Source organism: Triturus cristatus, chromosome 6 (genome assembly GCF_964204655.1).
Source record: "Triturus cristatus chromosome 6, aTriCri1.1, whole genome shotgun sequence".
NCBI lineage: Eukaryota > Metazoa > Chordata > Amphibia > Caudata > Salamandridae > Triturus > Triturus cristatus.
The window spans coordinates 26,282,346-26,289,905 of record NC_140589.1 but is presented as its reverse complement, the minus strand read 5'-3'; the positions used below and the strand labels follow the sequence as shown (position 1 = coordinate 26,289,905).

General features: G+C 39.7%; 1 protein-coding gene across 1 annotated transcript in view; it reads left to right on the top strand.

Annotated features, from left to right (window-relative positions):
- Window positions 1-6,503, top strand: part of LOC146813672 (cysteine-rich protein 3-like) — a 596,787-nt gene extending 590,284 nt beyond the window's left edge. Inside the window, exon 8 of the mRNA XM_085610169.1 lies at window positions 5,347-6,503. The gene's annotated coding sequence lies outside the window, so the exon portion shown is untranslated. The remainder of the gene's footprint in view (window positions 1-5,346) is intronic.
- Window positions 6,504-7,560: the final 1,057 nt, after the last annotated feature.

The following is a 7,560-nucleotide window of genomic DNA, read 5'->3' as shown; positions in this document are numbered from 1 at the left end:
ATTGGGAAAAGAGCTTGGGAAACACCACCAACCAACAGTCCTGGGAAGGGGCAGAGGACGCGGAGGTGCCCGCAGAAACGCACAAGAAGAGGCAAGCGGCAACACAAATTTCAGTACTACTCGAGTGGGAACAATGACAAGGAGCATGCGACAAAAATGGAATTAACAGACTTAGAGGAAACCGTTGAAAGTGAAAATCAGGAATTACAAGTAATCAATCTCTCTAAAAAGACATTGACTGAAACGGAAATGAAACTTCTCCAACGTGGTCTAAACTTCTGCCCCACCACTGGAATTGACCTAGCTGAAACAAGAATAGATCTATATAAATATATTCGCAAAATCAAATTAGCAAAGCTGTTTGCGGAAAACCCCAACATGGCCAAACACCGAAAGATCATTGAAATACCAGAAATGGATCTACGAGCACAAGACGCAGAACACTTTGTTACCCTGATGGAACTAGACAAAGACCCAGAATATGAGAGAGGTGAAGTACGAACCTATTGCAATCAATTGGGAGCCGGTTGCAGCTACAAGAAGCCCAACTCGAAATTCTATCCACAATTACCACAAGGGAATAAAATTGATCTATTCCACAAGTGTGTTATCAAAGATCTTTACCAAATTAATCACTCCAAGAAACAAGACAATCTCTCATATGAAGAATGCAGTGCATTATTTGAACTAAAAAACGATGATTCAATTGAAATAAAGAGGGCAGACAAAGGAGGAAACATCGTCATCCTGGAGAAAGAAGCATACATCAAAGAAGCGTATTCACAGCTGGAAAACAAAGAATACTATGAAAAATTGAAATCTAACCCCACAAAAAAATGGAAGGAAGAACTAGACCTCAAACTGGACTCTTGGAGCAAACAAAATCTATTGGATGACGAAGAAGTAAAATATCTGAAAATGGAACACCCAAAAATGGCTACAATATACTTTCTTCCCAAAATACACAAAAATCCAATCAAACCACCGGGAAGGCCTATAATTTCAGTGAAAGGAGCCTTATTAGAACCCATGGCCAACTTTCTGGATATGTTCTTATTACCATATGTCAAAAATGTATCTTCCTATTTACAAGACACAGGAGACTTGCTGAGACATCTACAGAATACCCCATGGCAAACCACATACAAGTTAGTAACAATGGATGTAATATCATTGTATTCAAACATTCAAAATGACATTGGGCTAGAAGCATGTAAACACTTTCTGGCTGAAAGAAACATACAATTTTCAGATCACAACGGGATGTTACTACAAATGATAAAGTTGTGCCTAGAACAAAACACATTTATGTTTGGCGAGGAAATCTATCGCCAAATAAAAGGCACGGCCATGGGTTTTTCATTTAGTCCATCGTATGCTTGTCTGACCATGGGCCTATGGGAGAAAACATGGGCCTGGAGGATTGAAAATGATGTCTATGTAAATAAAACCATAGCTTGGTTTAGATGTATAGACGATCTATTGATTATATGGGAAGGAACCAGTTAAGAGTTTGCAGAATACTTTGAGGTCTTGAACAACTCTGAATTTAACTTGAAATTCACATATAACCTCAGTGATGAAAAAGTGGTGTTTTTGGACACTGAAATTTATGTTTTGGACAATACAGTGCTTACAACCTTACATCGCAAAGACACTGCAACAAATGCAGTATTACATGCAGAATCCTTCCATCAAAAAAGTCTGATACAAAATATCCCCTATGGGGAATTTCTCAGGATCAAAAGGATATGTTCAAGAGAAGAAGAATGGCTGAAACATCGCAACCAGGCAATAACATGTTTAAAAAAAAAACTACAGCTCCAAAATTATCCAGACGTCTTTGCAACGAACAGTGGCTATCAACAGAACAGATTTGCTAAATGAAAAACAAACTAAAGGAAGACAATCAAATAAGGTTCATAACCACCCACTCAACAGAAAATCAACAGTTGATCAAAATACTACGTAAAAACTGGCATATTTTACGCATGGATCCTCATCGATTGTGGGTGATCATCCCAACATTCCATATAGACGAACTAAAAATCTAAGGGATCAATTGATTCGCAGCCACTTCAGAAATCAAAACAAAAAAGAAACTTGGTTAAAACCTAAGGGTTTCTTTAAATGCACGAGCTGCAAGGTCTGTACAATTGCTCAGAATATGAAGGAAGTGGAGATGGCCAACAAACGGAAATGGAAGATCCAATAACTAATCAATTGTAAAAGTCAATTCGTTATATACATTATCGAATGCCCTTGTTCGTTGAAGTATGTTGGAAGCACCAAGTGCGAACTAAAGAAGCGAATTTTAGAACATGTTCGGGCCACAATTAACACTGACAGAAGTAACGCTGTGGCAAAACACATGGAAAAGGAGCACGAAGGTAAATGGAAAGATCTAAAATTTTATGCAGTGGAAGCCGTAGGAACACACCCGAGAGGAGGAGATCGAGAGAGAACTCTCAGGCAAAAGGAATCCAAACATATCCTTAACTTCAGAACTCTGACCCCTTTTGGATTGAATCAGGACGAAGAACTCCATTACCATCTGTGAACCGTTAATAAACTGTAAACATAACTGGACATTACAAATGTCAAGGGAAAGGCGAAGCAGATAAGGACATTGACATTGGCCTTCCACACTTTATATACTCTTTAGGTTATTCACTTTTGTTTAATTTCAAGAAATTTGCACGGGTTATCATGCGAGGCAGGGGCTTTTTACAACAGGTTCTAGAATAAGGCCCACTGGAGGGCTCTAATTCTGTTTGAATTGATTGGTTGTGCTAGTTATAACCTATATCATAGTATCGTAAGAGAATTATGTAATGGCCCACTGGAGGGCCGGACAACACTAATGCGGGTCACCAATTCTAGTTTAACTGAAAATCTTCGCGATTTCATTAATTTGAATTAGGACTGTTATATGCCATGAATTCGAACTTAAAATTAAGAAATTTCGTAATGTACTACCATTACCAGAATGCTTAGCGGCACTCCCTCAGGAAATGATGTCACTCTTTTTTTGAATGTTAGTTTAAAACACATTGACAACCTTTGAGCTAATGCTAGTCTCGTGATCAAGGTCTCCGTTGAGACAAACGCGTTAAGTTTTCTTTTGTATCTGGCATGCTGAAATTAAAGGAATTGTAACATACGAACATTGATAAAGCCTTGTCCTTCTGGGAGTGCGCGAGGAAGCTCTTAACGGGCAAACGAAGACGAATGAATAACGGCTTAACCCTGCCGTACCTTGAACGCACCGCCATAGAGCGCCCATGACTCCTGAAGTGGGTTGTGCTGGAAAATATATATATATATACATATATTATATGCGCAAAGCTGCTCCACAACAAAATCACTCGGGAGACGACACTCTGTAGAGAAGCAAAATTAAATTTTAATGTAAAGTTGCAAAAGGCAGACAAACGTCTACGCGTTTTGGCTTGAAAAGCCTTGTACACACACACACACACACACACACACATATAAATATGGACAGTGCAAGTTATAACAATGATGAAGGCATTTGATGAAGGCAATAGTGCCGAAACCGGTCATGCCGCACTCATGACACTGAAATTAAAGGAAGGAAAACCCTTGTGAACCTGTGTGGGCTTGCTCCTTTCGTACAGGGAAAGGTTCTGGTGGTATATATATATATATATATCCCTTTTTTAAATGCAATCTGAAGAAATTGGTCATTGTAGCCTTTCTTATAGGCTGCAAATTATTCATGTCTTAAGTGTTTCTCCAGGCCTTCCTGAAGAAAGGCGAACACCTGCACTTAAGAAGACATTGAGTAGTGCTCTCCATGAACCCTGCATGTGGGCGGGACTAGTCAGTGCTAATGACTTCAATGGAGATTACCCTGAGAGAGAACTGGGATTCCAGGGAAGAAACAATACCTTCTTTGTTGTACGCAAAGCAAAAGGGAGCAGGGGATAAACTATTTTTGGCCAAAGTCGTACAGATGCGCCTAAGTGTTTCCTTTCAACTTCAGCAAAGTCTCCTGACATCGAGGTCCCTCATAAAGATCTTCCCACAAAGAGCACCAAATTAATCCTGTGACTGCTACTGGCGTACCCCTTTTCCAGTGCTGAGCTCTGTTTTTGACATTTTGACCAGTTTGCACTAAAAGTTTTTTCTATAAAAGATATCAAAGCCAAATCTGCGTTCATGTTTTCCCCACATATTGTGGATTGCCCAGGGCTTGCTAGAGGGACCTGAAAAATTATTTTTAAAGTGGCATTTTTTCATGGAAAGTGGGGAAAAAGTAGTGTGGAAAGATTTTTCTTATTTATGCTGTTTCTACCTCCTTGCACTTTGTGGTGGAAAGAGGTGTTAAACCTGTGAATGAACTCAAAGCTGTACTTTTCTAAAAACTAGAAAACAAAGCTTACTTCAGCAGCGAATTATCTGTGTAGATTGTTCAAGGGTTATTTTGCTTTAAAGGGTTTCAACAGTGGTGATTCAGCCAAACGTATTAAAGACTTCATTTGACAATTTGGATGTATTTTTAAAACCCAAAAATGAAATGTTGGCTCTTATAAGCATGTTTTTATATTCATTTTTTCTTTCATGAAAACATTGTTTACAAAGTGGCCTATGGTCCTGCATGTGTGCAGAGAATTAGGATTACAAGTAAGTAACTTTCTATCTACAGTCAATAGAAGAGCAGTACAGTCAAAAAAGGGGTGGAAAGCCAATAGGATTGTCTTTAAAAATATATTTATAAAATGCTTCTATGTTGATTGCAGAATTTGTATGTTTGTGAGCTTTGGTGAGTGGGTGAATACAAGAGACACGAAGTGGATTGACAAGAGACTATAGATGAATGGGTGAGTGCATAGATGGATCAATAGGTGAGAAGTGAGTGCATGCGATGGATCAGTTACATGCATTCATCTAACTTGTTTTCACCTTCTCCCACTCAGACGCATGCACTCTCCAATCAGTTAAGCACTTCAGATATAAATAAGCAGGCTTGTGGGCTTTAACTGTGCTTTTTTTCTTAGTGAACTGTGGTAGGACGTGTTTATGATGGAATGGGATTTGCTTTGTCTGATATACACAGGGATGGTGCAGTACTTGCATACTAGTGTACAGTTGTACAGTTGTAGCAGCCGTTTCCGGTGCTACATTAAGAGTTGGTGATATCCACAGGTTGATAATGGGATGGAGCCTACTGGTCCAAAGTTAAAAGTAGTATCCACACACCAGCGCAGTCGTGCTGGTTTGGTATCAAAGTGATCCAATGTGCCCATGAGTTTACAAGCTATCTAAATTCAAGCTGTTGATGCCTAGATGTTAATGTTCTTGTTTCTCGTCTTATCCCAGGCCTTCGGTCCTCTGGGAGTCAGTGCGTTGGAGATGGTTGCTCGGTCTGTGACTCTGAAGGAGCTGATGCACTTACCCTCTTTTACAGCATTACAAAGCCTTGCTGCTCAGGACTGCATCCTCATCACGTCACGCTTCCGGAAGACTTTGGTAAAATCTTCCTTGGTTGTTGAAGGACCCACTGCTCTATAGTGATGCTGCCTTAATTTTGAGTAACTTTCATGTCATTATTTTAGAAAATCTTTGAGGCTGTGAAAGACGAAAGCTAGGACTTGATACAGAGGACATGACCCATGAGAGGAACCAAGATGATGTTTTGTGAATATTGGTCATCAAAGAGTGGACATGTCCTATCTGAGCCAGCTCTTTACAAAGCGTGGACGATTCTGCTGTGATTGACCCTATTGAAGATATTATATCGCTCGAAAAAGGGTGATTTACAATGGATAGAAGTAGTTTTGTACTTCTGCATTAATTTATTTACATAGTAAAGGAGAAAGCTGACTCCCAGTTAGAGCCTGCATGACACCCCCCCCCCCAGTTGTCTGTTTTAAATGTTCACTTTGTCAAGTGCCACTTATTGAAAACAGTCTTGGATTTAACAGTAGTCTTAAGTGTACCTAGTCGCCACTCTGCATTCTGTTGTATCTATGTGCACTCAAGCAGAACTACACTGAAAATCTGCAGTGAGGCTCATTGATTTAGGTTAGAAACATATGCACCTGAGTTTTGATCATTTTGTGTGCCATGCTTTTAAACTGCTGAATGAATTCAATTCAGAGTGCAAGAAACTTAATCTGGCATTACAAAGCTACCTTCTCCAGGATACTTTGCAAACGTGTTGTACTTGTTCAGACCACAATCTTCGTTTGGAAATGGTGATCTTGTTTGGTTTAATCTTATAGAAGTAATGACAGCTTTTCTGGTTATTCAAACACACTTGTGACATTCAAGGCTGTGTGAAGACTCATGGCTCCAGGTACCTGTGCTAGAGTTGAGCCTTCTCCGTCTCGTACACGTGACAGAATGTTAGCTGTCTGCCATTGAGAGCCATTTATTCTGGAAGTTTCCTTTACACTTACGTTTTGTTTTATTAACTGTATTTTTATAAGTTGTTTTGCTGTTTTCACACATTGTAATAAAGTTTCTTGAGCACACTCTTAGAGGCTGTGGGCTATCTGTCAAACCTCTCCTTTTTAAAACTGCCAATTTAGTTACTATGTGAATCACTGATCGCACCTCAAACTCTATATTCAATAGTATTTCCAATACTAGTATGAAAACTATCAAAGCCATAAACCGTCCTTTTCGAGACAAAGCCATTGCAGTGAAGAGAGAGATCAACCCCATGGAGAGCCATAGTTGTAAAGAGCCTACCAAAAAGGTACACAGGGGATATGAAAGGGAAGTCCTGCCTTCGATCTTTTGGAAACTCCAAAGAGCAATCGCTTCTTTAATAACTTTTAGCCATGCTGCACAGCAGCCGCGCTACTCTATAAGATGCCAAAAAAGGATTGGCAAAGCCAATAGCTCTTACATAAGCGAAACGTATTGGCTTTGTCAATGCTTGTTTCTGAAAGAAAGATGGAAGAGCCTGTATTTCCTAAAAAAGAATTGCTGCAGACATTAATTCCGTAGGTAGTGATCTGGGAAAGACTTGGCTTGCTTATTGTTGTATGTTTGCACCATTCATTAAAACGTCAAATTGAGTATTCACACTCAGTCTCTCATTCCAGTTTGGCTGATAAGATCAGGAGCAAGAAACGGTTGGAGGGGAAACTTTTTATCACACAAAACATGTTATTACGCCGGGTGGTTGTAAGTGCGCAGCTACGAGAGGGGAATAACATATGGCCCAAGTCTTTACGACCATAACCTCTCAGTACTGAACTTGATTGGCCAAACACGTTCTTCCAAGATGGAGACATTTGCACATACAGAGCCCTAGGTACAAGCTCAATTTGCACCTTACTTGTAATGTGAAATCTAATTCTGCTCAATTTGAAAGATCTTTAAAAAGGGAGTGGTATGTCAATCGATAAAGTGAGGCGCAGCACCCTTTAGAACCTTCACCACACAGGCAACAGTCTCTCAGATGTTCTACTGCACGTCGTATGGCGGTAGTCTCCCTGAGCTCTGCTCAGTTTTTTTCAGATTTCTAGTCTTTGACAGGAATTTTTCTTTTTCCAGCGTTTCTAATCTTGACTAAGCTTG